Raw genomic sequence first — 16242 nt, forward strand, 5'->3', positions numbered from 1 at the left:
TCAAACCTTCGAGGATAAAAGAGCAAATTTTTTTCAATAATTAGGAGGGGGGAGTAAGTTTTCAACTTGTCAGTAATTATACCAAAAAAGGGTAAATGTGTTTACCTTGATTGTACGTTTGAAGACCATAGCCAATTTACCTCTTTAGGAATTATTACTTCGTCCACAGTTTATGAGAAAAAACGACTTTGTTTGTACTGTCTTCCCCATTGAAGGTATTCCACTAATTTCAGCATTGAATATATTCAGAAACATGCCTAGATCGGGTTTATATTCTATAAGAAATTTTATGTTATCATCCTTTAAATGGCCCCCTTCACTATAGGAATTTTTAATTATCGTACAGAAATTAAAAAGGGTAGCTTGAATTCACCATTTTAGTAAGTGCATAAACTAGTATTAATCGAATGTGCAAGACAGAGAGGGTCTTTTAAATCAAGGCCAGTTTAAGCATTTTAAAGCAGAAAATTAGCGTTTTGTTCTGGAATTCAATGTTTCAATTTCCATAAACTAAAAATTTTTGAAGCTATCAAAGTACAGAAACTCTTTCTAGTATTTTCGGAAAAAAAATCCAGTATTGGACTTCTTGACCTACGGATAGAAGTTGATTACAAACTGGTCTCCTAGAAAACTGAAAAGGGAGGAGATGAGACTTTCGCTGCTATGGGATAAAATATTCCAACAGACAAAATTAACGAGATATAAAGGATTCGGTAGAAACCTGGAAGAAAGAATAGTCCAAATCTCCTGGATTTAAATTCTTTATAATTACACTAATGGTCTTTGGTTTCCTTAAAAATAAATATAAAAAATCCGATAAAAAATTAAAATTGTGAGTAAAAAATTAAGCTATTAAGCAAAGTTTAAGTGGTATGCAATTAAAAAATTGGTGATGTTTATGGGTTTTCTCCATCATTCTTAAGGCTTTCAATTTAATTTATTCGTGATTAATTTCTTTCTGTTAAAGAAAAAAAATATTTACAATAGGGTTAATTACTGCTACCCATTGGAATTTTTTGACGGAAAGAATTAATTTTTCAATCAGGCCAATTTTTTTGGGAGGGTGAGGCCTGAAAAAAAATTGAGCCAAAGTGCCATATTTTCTCTGAATAACTTCTTTTGAGGAGGGCTGAACCTTTTTTTTTGTGGAAGACCTTGAAGTGACCGTTTTGCACATTAAGGTAAAATACAGTAATTATTACATTTGCAATGGAGAGGTGACGCTGAAAATTATTCATTTAACTGAAATTTAAACAGTTGCGCCCAAAATTTACACAGTTGCGGCCAAAATTTAAACAGTTGCGCCCAAAATTTAAACAGTTGCGCCCAAAATTTAAACAGTTGCGCCCAAAATTTAAACAGTTGCGCCTAAAATTTAAACAGTTACGCCTAAAATTTAAACAGTTACGCCCAAAATTTAAACAGTTACGCCCAAAATTTAAACAGTTGCGCCCAAAATTTAAACAGTTGCACCCAAAATTTAAACAGTTGCACCCAAAATTTAAACAGTTGTGCCCAAAATTTAAACAGTTGCGCAGAAATTCAAACAGTTGTGCCCAAAATTATTTACTTAGTGACATGGCTTTTCTGTAGAGAGTATTTTGAAGATAAAAATGAAGATAAACAGTTACGCCCAAAATTTAAACAGTTGCGCCCAAAATTTAAACAGTTGCGCCCAAAATTTACACAGTTGCGGCCAAAATTTAAACAGTTGCGCCCAAAATTTAAACAGTTGCGCCCAAAATTTAAACAGTTGCGCCCAAAATTTAAACAGTTGCCCCCAAACAGTTACGCCCAAAATTTAAACAGTTGCGCCTAAAATTTAAACAGTTACGCCTAAAATTTAAACAGTTACGCCCAAAATTTAAACAGTTACGCCCAAAATTTAAACAGTTGCGCCCAAAATTTAAACAGTTGCACCCAAAATTTAAACAGTTGCACCCAAAATTTAAACAGTTGTGCCCAAAATTTAAACAGTTGCGCAGAAATTCAAACAGTTGTGCCCAAAATTATTTACTTAGTGACATGGCTTTTCTGTAGAGAGTATTTTGAAGATAAATTTTTGAGCACTCAAGCCCCTCAGAAAATATCCGTCGCAACTAGTCATTAAGCTAGAATACAGGGTTACTACTTCCTCTTACTTAACTGTACTGACTATAGCTATATAATCAGTTTTCTTTTTCAGTGCTCAAATACTCGTATATATTTAAAAAAGATATCAGACGAGCCTTTTTGAGCTTTCAATGCAGAGTAATAAATTCCACCTAAATGCAAAGTTCAGACACATCAGATTTCTAAAAAATCTTAAGAATTTGAGAAAATCTTTGGGGGACTTATAATTACAAGAAGTCTGATTTGTTGCAACGACCTTCTATGTAAAAATAAACGACATTATACAAAAAGATGGCAATAGTATTCAGGCTTGCACAGAAGTTTTCAAAATTTACTGCTCAGCTTTTTAATTTTCAACCTAGAAAACAAAAAAAGATGTCAATCGCTATAAGATAAAAGAAATGTAAAAAAAATTATAGAGAATAGCACTAAAACTTAAAATCGACCCCAGATATAGAGGACGTTTGTTGACCCCAGATATAGATGACGTTTGTTCCTAAATAAAGTTTTGGCGTTAAAATACCCAAACGGACGACCTTCTTTGTCGAACGTAAAAGATTATTACGAATAAAGAAGAAAAAACGCGGAGGAACATTTAACTAACAATCATGACAAGGCTTCAATCAATGGCTTTAGAGAGTAAGTAATAAGTTAAAAATAGGATATTTTTCCGATAATTAAGGTTTGAGGCGTAACAGGGATGTTGAGCTCACACTTAGGTAAATACTCTATTGCAGTCTGGATTGTCAATTGCAATTATATTCTATATCTCAGGAACGGCTAGGATAAATAGGTAGAATATTTTGAAGCTGGTTGAGTGGAAAGACATTAACCAATTTTGGATGCCTAGTTAATAGAATTTGCACAAATTTACGTCATTACTTTTGCAATTTTATTGCTATGTTATTGGCAAGAATTCAGTGTATCTCATAAGAAAACACACCTTCGTAATTTTCATTTCTTGGGCTTCAACCCTTTAGGAGATCTACACTAAGATTGATTGGTTTAATGTATTTATTGTTACATAGTTATAACAATGAAAAATAAATAAATCCAACCCCGGGTTTTCAGCCCAACTCAGGTTAATGATTGTTTGTTTTGAGTTTGGCTCACTTACTTATTTTAATTTCTGTTTTATTTGGGTTTCACTAATTTATTGATGGATGATAAGGAATTGCCTTTCCTGATAAAGTTTACTCTTAAGATTCTGCTGTTTTCAGTCATGCTGGTATTGATCGTGATTGAACTAGCACTGATCACATTGGTGCCCCAATCTTAAGAGTTAACAGCCAATATTATCCAATCAAATAAGTTTCGGGAATACAATCTCGAGGGTGTAAAGGTAATTTTAGAATTTGGCAAGAAAAGCAGTAACTATATTCAGTGAAAAGGCAACGCAAAGGAAAGAAAGATCGCTGCCCCATAATTCCTTGTTGAAAAGTATTTCCCTGATTGAAATAAGGAATAACCCTTATTTGTGGTAATAAAAATAAAAAAAAGGAATGAAAGAAATAGAAATAGGAAAAATAAGAAGTCGAAGAAGAGATAGAAATAAGAACATCCAGTTCTGGAAAAGGAAAAGTCCTATACCGTATTACATATTACTATTTTCCTAAACAATAATACGTGCATAAAACCTCAAAAATTGTTAAAAATCTTTTTTTTTATATCTATTATTACGTTATCTTTTACCAACGTTCCAATAGTTCAGACGTCTAAAAGAAGTTCACTATGACCAAAAGAGGAAATGATAAGAGCAGAAACTCCTTTCAATGAGAAAAATAGCCAACGTCATCTAGCTGAAAAAATAAACATCATTTTTCATCAAAATAAGTGTTTCATCAAAATACTTATTTAGTAAATGTAGTCTTTTACTTTAACCTTGATCAGAGATGATGGCGGTGTTTTTCCTAAAAGAAATAATAGGCCCATCTGTGGCGCGTTTGTTCTTTAACGAATATAGTCCTTCCCAAACTTATTTGTTCTACCGCCCCTTTTCCAGAAGAAATATTACTCAGAGCTCCCTGCAGTACAGATTATTTATTTTCACATTTTAATACAAAATAAACAAATGAAGAGTCTACAATAATGCATCTACCTTTTTCGTAAATCAAACTAAAGAATGGTAGAAATTTGAACAAATGATGCTATTATTAAAACAATTTTTATTATTAAATATAACAAAGTAATATAATTATCTACAATGAAATTTGTTTAATGACAGACTCATGAAACTAGCGGTTAAACTTAGAACAGAAAAGTAATACAAAACAGTTCAAATATTCAAAAATATCTCATTGAGGAATGTGAACCTAGTTTACTGCTTATTTAGTAAGCCTTGGGTCAATAATAATCTTATGACACCTACCCTATTCTGAAAACACTTTTTTTGGGTTTGAAAAATAAACAATAAAATATAATTACAAAAAGAATCAAAAACTTAAAAGGGAAATGGTCCTTCCATATAAAAATATCAAGCTGTAAATCCATTTTTTTCGGTATATATATATATATATATATATATATATATATATATATATATATATATATATATATATATATATATATATATATATATATATATATATATATATGGTTCTTCACCTCATTGTGGATTATTGGCTCATTATATGCCTGAAAATAAGAAAAAATTAAGATTTTGTAATTTCATACGCTTAATGAAATTTATTATTTAAATCTTTATTGTTTAGAATGAAATTAATTTATACATTTGCTTGAATATGATTTTTGTTTTTTCAGGTTAGAGGAGGGGTACAAAATTCCAAAACAGGCAAAAAACGTGCTATAATACAAATATGGTGGAAATTGTAAGACGAATTAGGCTTTGGATAATAGGGAGCCTAAATTTATCAATGTCTTACCATTATATGCATTTAAACAGTAAGACATTTGTTAAAATAAAATAACAACATTAAAGGAAAAGAAATAATGAAAATTCTTTAGAAATGAATAAAATCTAATATAATTAGGTTTAAAAAAATCTAGTTTTTTTTAACCTAGGCTTTGATTTGAAGGTCCCGTGATTGGAAGGTAGGGGAGATTGTAACATCAAAACAATCTTATCAATATCATGGTTTTCAAATGAATAATGTGAGTATAACAACTAATAGCCTACTAATAATAATTCACTGCAGCACCAGGCCACCAGAGGCCAACACAGCTGCTCACATTCTTCCTCCACCCTATTTCGTTCAAAACTTGTACTTTTATTACCCCTCCCACGAGCATTCAACTTCCTTTAAAATCTTCCTTTCTACCTCTTCTCACTTCATTTTGAGATACCCTGCTTATTGTCCGGAACCAGATAGACGGCTAGAAAGGACGATCGTAAGGATATATTCCACAAAAGTGACGTATTAAATTTATAACTAATGTGTAATACTACTTTTTTTGTAGATGCGTAGAATTTTGTATACCCTCGTACCCCCTATACCCTAAAGTCAGATTTTTTTTCAAATTTAAAATACACAATCTTTGAGTTGAGCTTTGAAAATCTTAGCCAATATCAGTTGGTTTAGCGATAAGGCTTTAAATATATTCACACAATAAACCATTAAAATTCCTTCTTCATGGCATCGTTTTTCTTTGTATATTTCCCATGGTGACAGCATGAAATAGCTCAACCGGGTCCGGTCCTACAAGGAGCTTTGGTTTTATTGTGATGTAACCGCGTAAATTCATCCCGAATTTAAGCGTTCCAACACCCTAAACATAAAAGAATTTTTTTTAAAATTCTTTTCATAGATTTTACATACAAAAAGATTAGACTATATATTTTTCATATAATTATTTTTTTCCAGATACTAAGCACGCCCTAGACGGTAAATCATTTTGATCAAAAGCTCGCGTCAGTCCATTGACTCAAGCATGATCAAACAGTTCGTGATAACAAACTGTAGTAAGGAGCGACCCGGCTCAATACGTAACTCTAAAAAACGGAATTTTGATGCTAAAAGATACATCAAAAGAATCGAATTAACATGCTGATTTTAAATATATAAGTTTCATCACTTTTAGTATTTGTCATCAAAAGTTACCAGCCTGAGAAAATTTGCTTCACTTTGGAAAATAGGGGAAAACACCCCTTTAAAAGTCATAGAATATTAACGAAAATCACACCATCTTATTCAGCGTATCAGAGAACCCTCTAGCAAAAATTTCAATCTCCTATATATAAAAATGTAGAAATTCGTATTTTTTGGCAGAAGATTTATTCTTCTGCGTGTTTATTTGTTGTTTATTTCCAGACGTCGTCGTATCGACCAACTGGTCCTAGAATGTCGCAAGAGGGCTAATTCTAACGGAAATGAAAAGTCCTAGTACCCTTTTTAAGTGACCAAAAAAATTGGCGGGCACCTAGACCCCCTCCCACGCTCATTTTTATCCCAAAGTCAACGGATCAAAACTTTGAGATACCCATTTTGTTTCGCATAGTTGAAAACGATAATAACTATGCCTTTGGGGATGAATTACTCCCCCAAAGTCCCTGGAGGAGGGGCTGCAAGTTACCAACTTTGACCAGTGTTTACATACAGTAATGGCTATTGGAAAGTGTAAATACATTTCCAGGGGGATTTCCTTGGTTTGGGGGTGAGATTGAGGGGAGGGGGATATGTGGGAGGATCTTTCCTTGGAGAAATATGTCATGGAGGAAGAAAAATTCAATGAAAAAGGCGCGGGATTTTCAAGCATTACAATATAAGGAGTAGCATTAAAACTTAAAACGAACAGAGATTATTCCGCATATGAGGGGTTCTAAAAATATTTTACCATAAAAAGCGAGGTATTTAGGAGGATATAAATACCTCGCTCTTTATGCTAAAGTATTTCTAGTAATTTCAACAATTTATTCTACGACCTTTCTGATTCAGGGATCATTCTTAAAGAACTGGGACAAACTTAAGATTTAGTGTAAAGAGCAAGGTATTAACGAGGGGACAAACCCCCTCATATACATAGTAAAAATATAAGAATATAAAAGTTTGTTACGTAAGTAAATTCTCAAGTTACGTATATTTTCTACTAATAAAAACGTTCGTTAAAAATTAAAAGTTCTAGTTGCCTTTTTAAGTAACCAAAAAATTGGAGGGGAACTAGGCCTCCTTCCACACCTTTTATTTCTCAAAATTGTTTGATCAAAAGTAAGAGAAAGCCATTTAGCCAAAAATAGAATTAATATGCAAATTTCATTCAATAATTTATGTGCGGAAAGCCAAATCAAACATGCATTAATTCAAAAACGTTCAGAAATTAAATATAACAGAGTGAAACGCAGTGATATTTAATTTCTCTGTTAAAATAACAAAGTGAAACGCAGTCACTCTGGAAGTGATGATATGAGTTGTCCCCTCTGCAATCCCTCGCTCTTTACGCTAAGTTTGACTCTTTGCCACAATTCTATATTTTAAAACAATTAAAAACTTTAGTGTAAAGAGGGAGGGATTGCGGAGGAGCCAACCCATTTCATATACGGAGTAATTTCTGTTCGTTTTAAGTTTTAATGTCGCTCCTTACTTTCAGTTAAAAAAAAACTAGTTTCTTTTTTTAATTTAAATAAAAAACTAGTCTTTTATAACTGAAAGTGAGGAGCGACATTAAAACTTAAAACGAACTGAAATTACTCTGTCTATGAAAGTGAATGTTCCCTTCTAAACGGCCCGCTCTTTACGCTAAAGTTTGACTCTTTCTCTCAATTCTTCTTTGCAAAACATTAAAAAACTTTAGCGTAAAGAGCGGAGCGTTGAGAAGGGAATAGCCACTTTCATACACGGATTAATTTTTATTCGTTTGAAGTTTTAATGTCGCTCCTTACTTTCAAGTAAAAAAAACTAATTTTTTTATTTAATTTCTGAACGTTTTTGAATTAATGTATGTTTGATTTTGGCTCTCCGCACATAAATTATTAAAATAAAATTTGCATATTAATTCTTTTTTTGGCTAAATAGCTTTCTTTTAGTTTTGATAAGAAGATTTTGAGAAGAAAGGGGGGGGAGGAGGCCTAGTTACACTCCAATTTTTCGATTAGTTTAAAAGGAAACTAGAACTTTTAATTTTTAACGAACGTTTTTAATAGTAAAAAATATACGTAACTTAAGAATTAACTTACGTAACGAACTTCTATATTCTTATATTTTATTATGTATATGAGGGGGTTTGTCCCCTCTTTAATACCTCGCTCTTTACACTAAAGCTTAAATTTTCTCCCAATTCTTCAAGAATGACCCCTGAATCACAAAGGCCGTAGAATAAATAGTTGAAATTACTAAAAATACTTTAGCATAAAGAGCGAGGCATTTAGGAGGAGAAGAACACCTCATATGCGTAATAATCTCTGTTTGTTTTAAGTTTTAATGCTGCTCTTTACTTTCAGTTGAAAAAACCTTTTCATATCATTTTTTTATTTTTTTTATAATAGTGCTAGAAAATCCTGCACCCCTTCATTGAATTTCTCTTCCCCCATGACATATTCCTCCAAGTATAGATCTTACCACATAGTCCCCTTCCCTAAACCCCCTCCCAAACCATAAAAATCTCTCTGGAAACGTCTCTACACTTCCCATTAACCATAACTGAAATTAAATACTGGTCAAAGCTTGCAACTTGCAGCCCCTCCCTCGGGGACAATGGGGGAGTAAGTCATCTCCAAATACATAGTTATTATAGTTTTCGACTATGCTGAACAAAATGGCTATCTCGAAATTTTGATCCGTTGACTTTGAGAAAAAATGAGCGTGGGAGGGGGCCTAGGTGTCCTCCAATTTTTTGGTACTTAAAAAGGGTACTAGAATTTTTAATTTCTGTTAGAATGAGCCCTCTTAAGACACTCTAGGACCAATTAGTCGATACGATGACCCCTAGGAAAAAATGGTTTATTGTATAAATAAACTAAAACGCTGAATGCGATGGTGTAATTTTCGTTAGGATTATATGACTTTAAGGGGGGTTTTTCCCCCCTATTATCCAAAAAAGGCAAATTTTCTCAGGCTCGTAAGGCTAAATTTAATGAAACTTATATATTTAAAATTAGCATAAAAATTCAATTCTTTTGATGTATCTTTTAGTATCAAAATTCCCTTTTCTAGGGTTTCGTTTGCTATTGAGCTGGGTCGCTCCTTACTACATTTTGTTACCACGAACTGATTGATTGACCGTCTTGGAACCTGTTTGACGCTTGAGGCAAGCGTTGACGATGATTGATAGAAAGTGTGAATGACTCAATCATTTTGATTCAATTGATTGATCAATCAAGATGAAAAACAGTGTCTTAGATTAGCTTTGATGAAGATTGAAGAGTTGATTGAAAAGCCGAATTAAATTTGATAAAGGCACACGTCAATCAATTGACGGATACAATTGATCAAAATGATTGGCCATCTCCTTTAGACACCAATTATTTTCAATTCATCTTTGCCTTTAAGGTACTGTGCTCTTTTTTGGTTGCTGAAATCAAGCCAATGAGAAAAAAAAAGCAGAGAAAATGATAAAAAAGTAAATTTAAGGTAAAAATAATAACTAACAAATATAACAATGAAACAAAAGAAGAAACAAGAGTTGGAAATTAAACAGCACTGAAAAAAAAACCGTTTCATCTAAGTTTCGAAGAATTTCGTAGATACGCGTCACTTGCTTCTGCACGGACACAAATTTCAGCATTATCTATTCGATAGAATCAAATTAACGAGTTAATAAATATTAACGATGGATAATGCAATAGAAATATAGCATTCATAAATTCGACTGGGTCAAGCAAATAGTGCCACAAAAAACTCATTTAATTAGCTGTTAGCCAACAAAGCTAAACTCATCTGTCCCAAATTGATTAGTTGATTCAAGTGGCTCCGCTAAATTCACAAAACAAATTTTTTGAATACAATCTTGAGGGTATAAAGGTACTTTCAGCGTTCGGCAAGCAAGCCGATGAGACTTTTTAATGAAAGGGTAAAGCAAAGAGAAAAAGAGATTGCTGCCCCCCAATTCATTGATGAAAAGTGATTTTGGAAGCCCATTCGATTATTATTTATTTCTGATGATAGAAATAGAAATATGTTGTGGGATAAATTAAGATAGGGGAAATAAGAAGAAGGAATGCCAAAAAGAATATCCAATTGTGGAAAATGAAAGTAAACATGGTGAATCTAAGTTATTTAATGGCTGGGTAAACTAAGGCTGAGCAACAAACTTAAACATACACAGAAATACAGGTTTCATAGGAGGTAAATAAGCTCACCTTTTAGAAACCAGATTGTTTCTTTTGTGGGAAAAGCAGAGCCAATAAAAAAAAAAAACAGATTTTTTTTTCAAAATTAAATAATGTCCCCAGTTGGGACATTATTTAATTTTGTTCCGTCAAGCCAAAAAAGATAAGCACAAATACACAACTAAATTTTCAATTTGATCCCCAAGCCATTCCAAGGATATTACTCGTCTTTCAAATCATCTGGCGATTTACCTTTTGATTTACCTTTACAACTCCTTTAGGAAATTATAGTGCCAACTGTAGTGTGTTGGAGTTGACACTGTAAGCTATTAAATAGAAAAAAACGAACAAGTTTTTTCAGCTGAATATAAAGAACAAAATTAAAAATTAAAAAGAAAAGAAATCATTACGTATACGAGGGGGTCCCCCTCCCTCGCTCTTTATACTAAAGTTAAAATTTTGTCCCAATTCTGTAAAAATTATCCCTGAATCAGAAGAGCCGTTTAATTAGAATAAATAGGTCTTTTGAAAGTACTAAAAAAACTTAGCGTAAAGAGTGAGGTATTGACAAGGGGGCACATCCCCTCATACAAGTAATAGTTACTTTCGGTTCAAAAAACTTGTTTTTTTTCAATTTCAGATCATTTTTAAATAATGCTGGGAAATCCAGCGCCCCTTTACGGAAACTCCTCTTTCCACATAAGAAATTCCTCCACGGAAAGATTCTCCCAAGTAACCCTCTCCCCCTACCCCCTCCTCCACTAGAAATCGAAAATCCTCCTGAAAACGTCTGTATGCTTCCCAATAAACAATTATTTATATAACAATGGGCATACTTCATAACTTGGAGTCCTTCCACCTTGGATTGTGGGGATTAAGTCGTCCTCAAATACATAGTTACTAGATTTTTTGACTACTCTGAACAGAGTGAATGTCTCGAAATTTTAATCCAGTGACTTCGAAATAAAATGAGCGTTGGAGGGGACCTAGCTGCTCTTTAATTTTTTTGGTCACTTAAAAAGGGCACTAGAACTTTTATTATCCGTTTGAATGAGCCCTCTCGTATCAGTGTAGGATCACTGGGTCAATACAATCACCCCTGGGGGAAAAAACGATACACTTTTACCATTGAAGGCACGCAGCATATGTCGTTAGCTATGGTTGAGGGTCGTGCTCATTGATCCATAGTACAAAAATAATGATTCATCTACGAAGTTAATAATTATTGCTAATTACTGATTATTATGTAGCATAAATGAGAGACACTCAACCAAGAGTAAAGCTAATGCATTGAAAGAAAAGTTGGGCTTCCTCAAGACTTCTTTCATGGCCTCCAATTTTACAGGGTGTCATACTGGAAAGGTTCAATAAGGTTAACATATAACTGCAGTCTGAAACAAGAGAATCAGGGCAGATTATTCTGTAATATAACTATAATTGTGGTTTTCATTAAGACCTTACACAGAAATTTGAATGGCAAGAAAGTGCAGCCCACTGTTGAAAAAGTTGGGTAGCCAAGTAGCAATTTTACTTGGCAGTTTTTAAATTTCTTCGCAGATTTTGTCTGAAAATGCCGTTTTTACATATAAAAATAATTTTTGCTCAAAGATAAGCTGTCAATACACAATTTGTACTACACCACATAAAAAGGGAGTAGCATAGTAGCAATGCTACTTGTCAGTATTTAAATTTGTTTGCAGATTTTGTCTGAAAATACAAGTGCTTTCACCATTCCCAAATTTTTGGGGATTTCCCAGCAATTTGTCTTCTAAAAAAAAAATAGCTCCCCAAAAATTCTATTTCGTTCTGGGAGTAATTTATCCACTAGTGACGATTCATCCCTAGTAACTATCACTTTCACTTAACTTAACATAATTTTTCACTACTTTCGAAATTTTTTGTCTCAATTGTTTACTGCCCATCTAAAAACAGACATAGATCATTGAATTACCGATATTTCTGCCTATTTTGATATTTGCGTATTAATTTTTTGTTGTTGCTAAATGGCTCTCTCTTAGTTTTGATCAGACGACATGGAGAAAAAGGGTGAGAGAAGAGGCCTAGTTCCACTCCAGTTTTTCGGTTACTTAAATTTATTTTTTCATTTTTTTTTTTTAAATAATGCGACAAAATCCTGCCCCCCTTCTTGGAATTTCTCTTCTCCCATGACAAATTCCTCCAAGGGAAGATCCTCCTATGTAGTCCCCTACCCTCAACCCCCCCTAACCAAAAAATGCCCCTGAAAGGGTCTGTACACTTCCAAATAACCATTACTGTATGTAAACGCTGGTCAAAGTTTGTAACTTGCAGCCCCTCCTCGGGAACTTCGGAGGAGTAAGTCAGCCCCAAAGACATAGTTATTATGTTTTCCGACTATGTTGAACAAAATGACTATCTCAAAATTTTGATCCACTGATGTTTGGAAAAAATGAGCGTGGGAGGGGCCTATTTGCCCTCTGAGTTGTTGGTCACTAAAAAAGGGCACTAGAACTTTTAATTTGGGTTAGAATGAGCTCTCTCGCGACATCCTAGGACCCCTTTGTCGATACGATCACCCCTGGGAAAAAAACAACAACAAAAAACACAAAGAAACAAATAAACGCGCACCTGTGATCGGTCTTCTGGCAAAAAATACTAAGTTCCACATTTTTGTAGATGAGAGCTTGAAACTTCTACAGTAGGGTTCTCTGATACACTGAATATGATGGTGTGATTTTCGTTAAGATTGTATGACTTTTAGGGCGTGTTGTCCCCCATTTTCCAAAACAAGGCAAATTTTTCTCAGGCTCGTAACTATTGCTGAGTAAAACTAAATTTAATGAAACTTATATATTTAAAATCAACATAAAAATCCAATTCTTTTGATGTACCTATTAGTATCAAAATTCCTTTTTTTAGAGTTTCGTTTACTATTGAGCCTGGTCGCTCCTTACCACAGTTCATTACCATGAACTGTTTGATTCCGAGCATTGGTGCAAAGAGGGTTGTTTTAATCAGATTAACCGTGGGTTTTAATTTTATTTTCAGTATAAGCCTAGGGCCAGAACATATATATATATATATATATATATATATATATATATATATATATATAGATTTTAAATGTTTGTGTCTATTCTCTAGGTCTTGAAAGTTGTTTATAAACAAACACAATCGTCATCTAACCTAACAATCTAAATTTATAAGTATTTGTCTTTTAATATGTTTTACTGAGAACTATTATATCGGACTGAGGGTGTTTAATTGCATACATAGATTATTTGAAAATGGAAAAATGCATATGCATCCATGTTTATTTTTCAGAATTTGGAAAAAAAACGCAAAAAAAAACTGTACAACAGTAAATGAAGTGGAGATATGGGTTTTTCCCCTTGCAAAATGTGTTAACTAAGTTTTTTTCCCTTGCGAAATGTGTTAACTAGGTCTTTCCCCTTGTGAATTGTGAAATAAGATTTTCTTTATAACATGTTTCTTTATGCACTGGTAAAACCTTATGTTAAGAGGAAAGTATTGAGGAAGGGGCCATCTTAATATACATAATATTTTGCTTCCGTTTTGAGTTTTAATGCTGCTAATAACTTTCAGTTAAAAAGTTTTTTTTGCTCTTTAATTTAACTAAAGCTATGAGCAGTAAGATGAAAATTTACGAAGCATATGAATATACAGGTTATCAAAAGGACATACCGGCAATGTCATAGCAACGGCTAATTGAATTAAGTCGAAATATACGGGACTTGATAAGACGACTGTTCAACCAACCAAAAGGTTTCATCTAAGTTTCGTAGAATTACGTAGATACGCGTCACTTACTTCTGAACGGAAACAAATTTCAGCATTATCTATTCGATAGAATCAAATTAACGAGTTTTCAAAAAAATAACGAGATTCAAAAATGTCAAACAGAAGTAAGCAATTATATTAATACTACTACAGCTATTAGTACTAGTGCTACCACTATTGTTGCTACTATTACAAGTATGACTAAATGTATGAAGGTGAAATTAGCAGGGAATTTTGGGGAGGTAAAGTGAACAAAATTTCAACACACCGTTCGCATTCATGTCGTCAGACGGCCGAGTCGGCAATATCTTAGAAACCTTCTCAAGATCGGAGCATAATTTCCACTTTACTGCAAACAAAAACAATCTAAAATGCTTTCACTTTGTTAACTTTAATAACTCAAAATTATTAAGTGTTACATATATTATATATTACTAGCTGTTGGGGTGGCGCTTCGCGCCACCCCAACACCTAGTTGGTGGGGCGCTTCGCGCCCCCCAAGCCCCCCCCACGCGTAAGTCGTTACGCGCCATATTAGTTACGCGCCATTGTAGTTGTGTCTCTGTGTCCCACCTGTGAATAGAGATAGATAGATAGATAGATAGATATATATATATATATATATATATATATATATATATATATATATATATATATATATATATATATATATATATATATATATATATATATATGTATCTATATATATAAAAATAAGTTGTCTGTCTGTGGATCAGGTGACGTCATGTTTCTGTGTCGGCTGACGTCATGAAGTTAGTTGTCGTCATTTTTGCTATGACGGTGACGTCATTAAAGATATTTAAGACATATATGTTCACGTAGAAATCTATTAATGTTTAAGTTTAAAATGACTGATGAACTTACAATGGCAAAAGCCGATGAAGATGCTCAAAGAGTCTATGCCAAAAAACTTGCTGCTGATAGAGAAAGTCAGAAAAGAAAGCGTGCCGAGGAATCAAAAGAACAGCAAGGAAACAGGCTTGAGGCTAAAGAACGCAAAATCGCGCAGTTAGATGAAGATCCACCTGGACAGCGAGAGTCAAAACATATCAAAACTGAAAATGATAGCGATGATGATTGGGTTTGGGATTTTGACTCGGATAAGGTCATCAATGCCTACCAGATTTTAGTTAAAAAAAACGAAGGTTCGGCGATATGTATTTCATAGTGAAGCTGAAAAATAAAGAAGAAAAAGAAAACTGAAAAAAGAAAAAATGTAAAAAACTAAAAAATACTAAAAAGAAAAAAACACTCAAAGAGAAATTACAGACCGGGACACAAATGACGACCGGGACAGAGGGAATATAAATAACGACCAGGACACTCAAAGAGAAATTACAGACTGGGATACCGGGACACAAATGACGACCGGGACACAGGGAATATAAATGACGACCAGGACACAGGTATTTAAGAATATCGTTCAAAGACAAATTTTTAATTGTAAGAAGACCGTTGAAAGAGAAATTTCTAATTGTAAAATGACTGAAGAACCTACAATGGCAACGGTACCACCATCGAAGTAGATAACCAGTGGGTTGTTCCATATTCCCCATTAGTGCGAAACGTCAACCCCAAGTCAAATTCGTGCATTGTTTGGCATCATTTTAACAACTTGCTCTCCATCAGCTCCTACAGAGTTATGGGAAAAATATAAGTCAAAAATGTCCGAAGATATACTCCATCGAAAACAGTTAGAGACGTCAGATATGACTTTTGATTTTACATCAGAAATTTATAACTACACTTTAGTTTTTATAGAAGATTTGTGCGTACGTATGGCAAACAAACCTCTTCAGGATTTGGGAATGCCTTCACCTAACCGTATCGCTGCTGTTTCGACATGTGTAGAATTGGATCGTGAAAAAAGTTACAGTACGAATGATCTATTGTCGTATGTACAAAATAACATTTCCAAGTTAACGTCGGAACAAAAAGACATTTATGATACGATAATGCATTGTGTCGATAACAACGTTGGAGAAATTTTCTTTTTGGAGGCGCCAGGAGGTACTGGTAAAACGTTTGTGATAAAACTGACAATCTATTTATGTGCACAGACAATGGGGCAGCCAAGAATGTTGTATATTCGCAAGTTATATATAAATGAC

At 33.5% G+C, this 16242-nt stretch overlaps 1 long non-coding RNA gene across 1 annotated transcript; it reads right to left on the minus strand.

The window, feature by feature from the left end:
* Positions 1-2354: 2354 nt before the first annotated feature.
* On the minus strand, positions 2355-14165 carry LOC136043122 (uncharacterized). The gene is made up of 2 exons (XR_010621554.1): positions 14015-14165; positions 2355-2470 (listed from the first exon to the last, which is right to left on the minus strand). It is a non-coding gene; the product is annotated as an uncharacterized LOC136043122 (long non-coding RNA).
* Positions 14166-16242: the final 2077 nt, after the last annotated feature.

The sequence above is a fragment of the Artemia franciscana genome, unplaced genomic scaffold (assembly GCF_032884065.1).
Source record: "Artemia franciscana unplaced genomic scaffold, ASM3288406v1 Scaffold_3081, whole genome shotgun sequence".
Lineage (NCBI taxonomy): Eukaryota > Metazoa > Arthropoda > Branchiopoda > Anostraca > Artemiidae > Artemia > Artemia franciscana.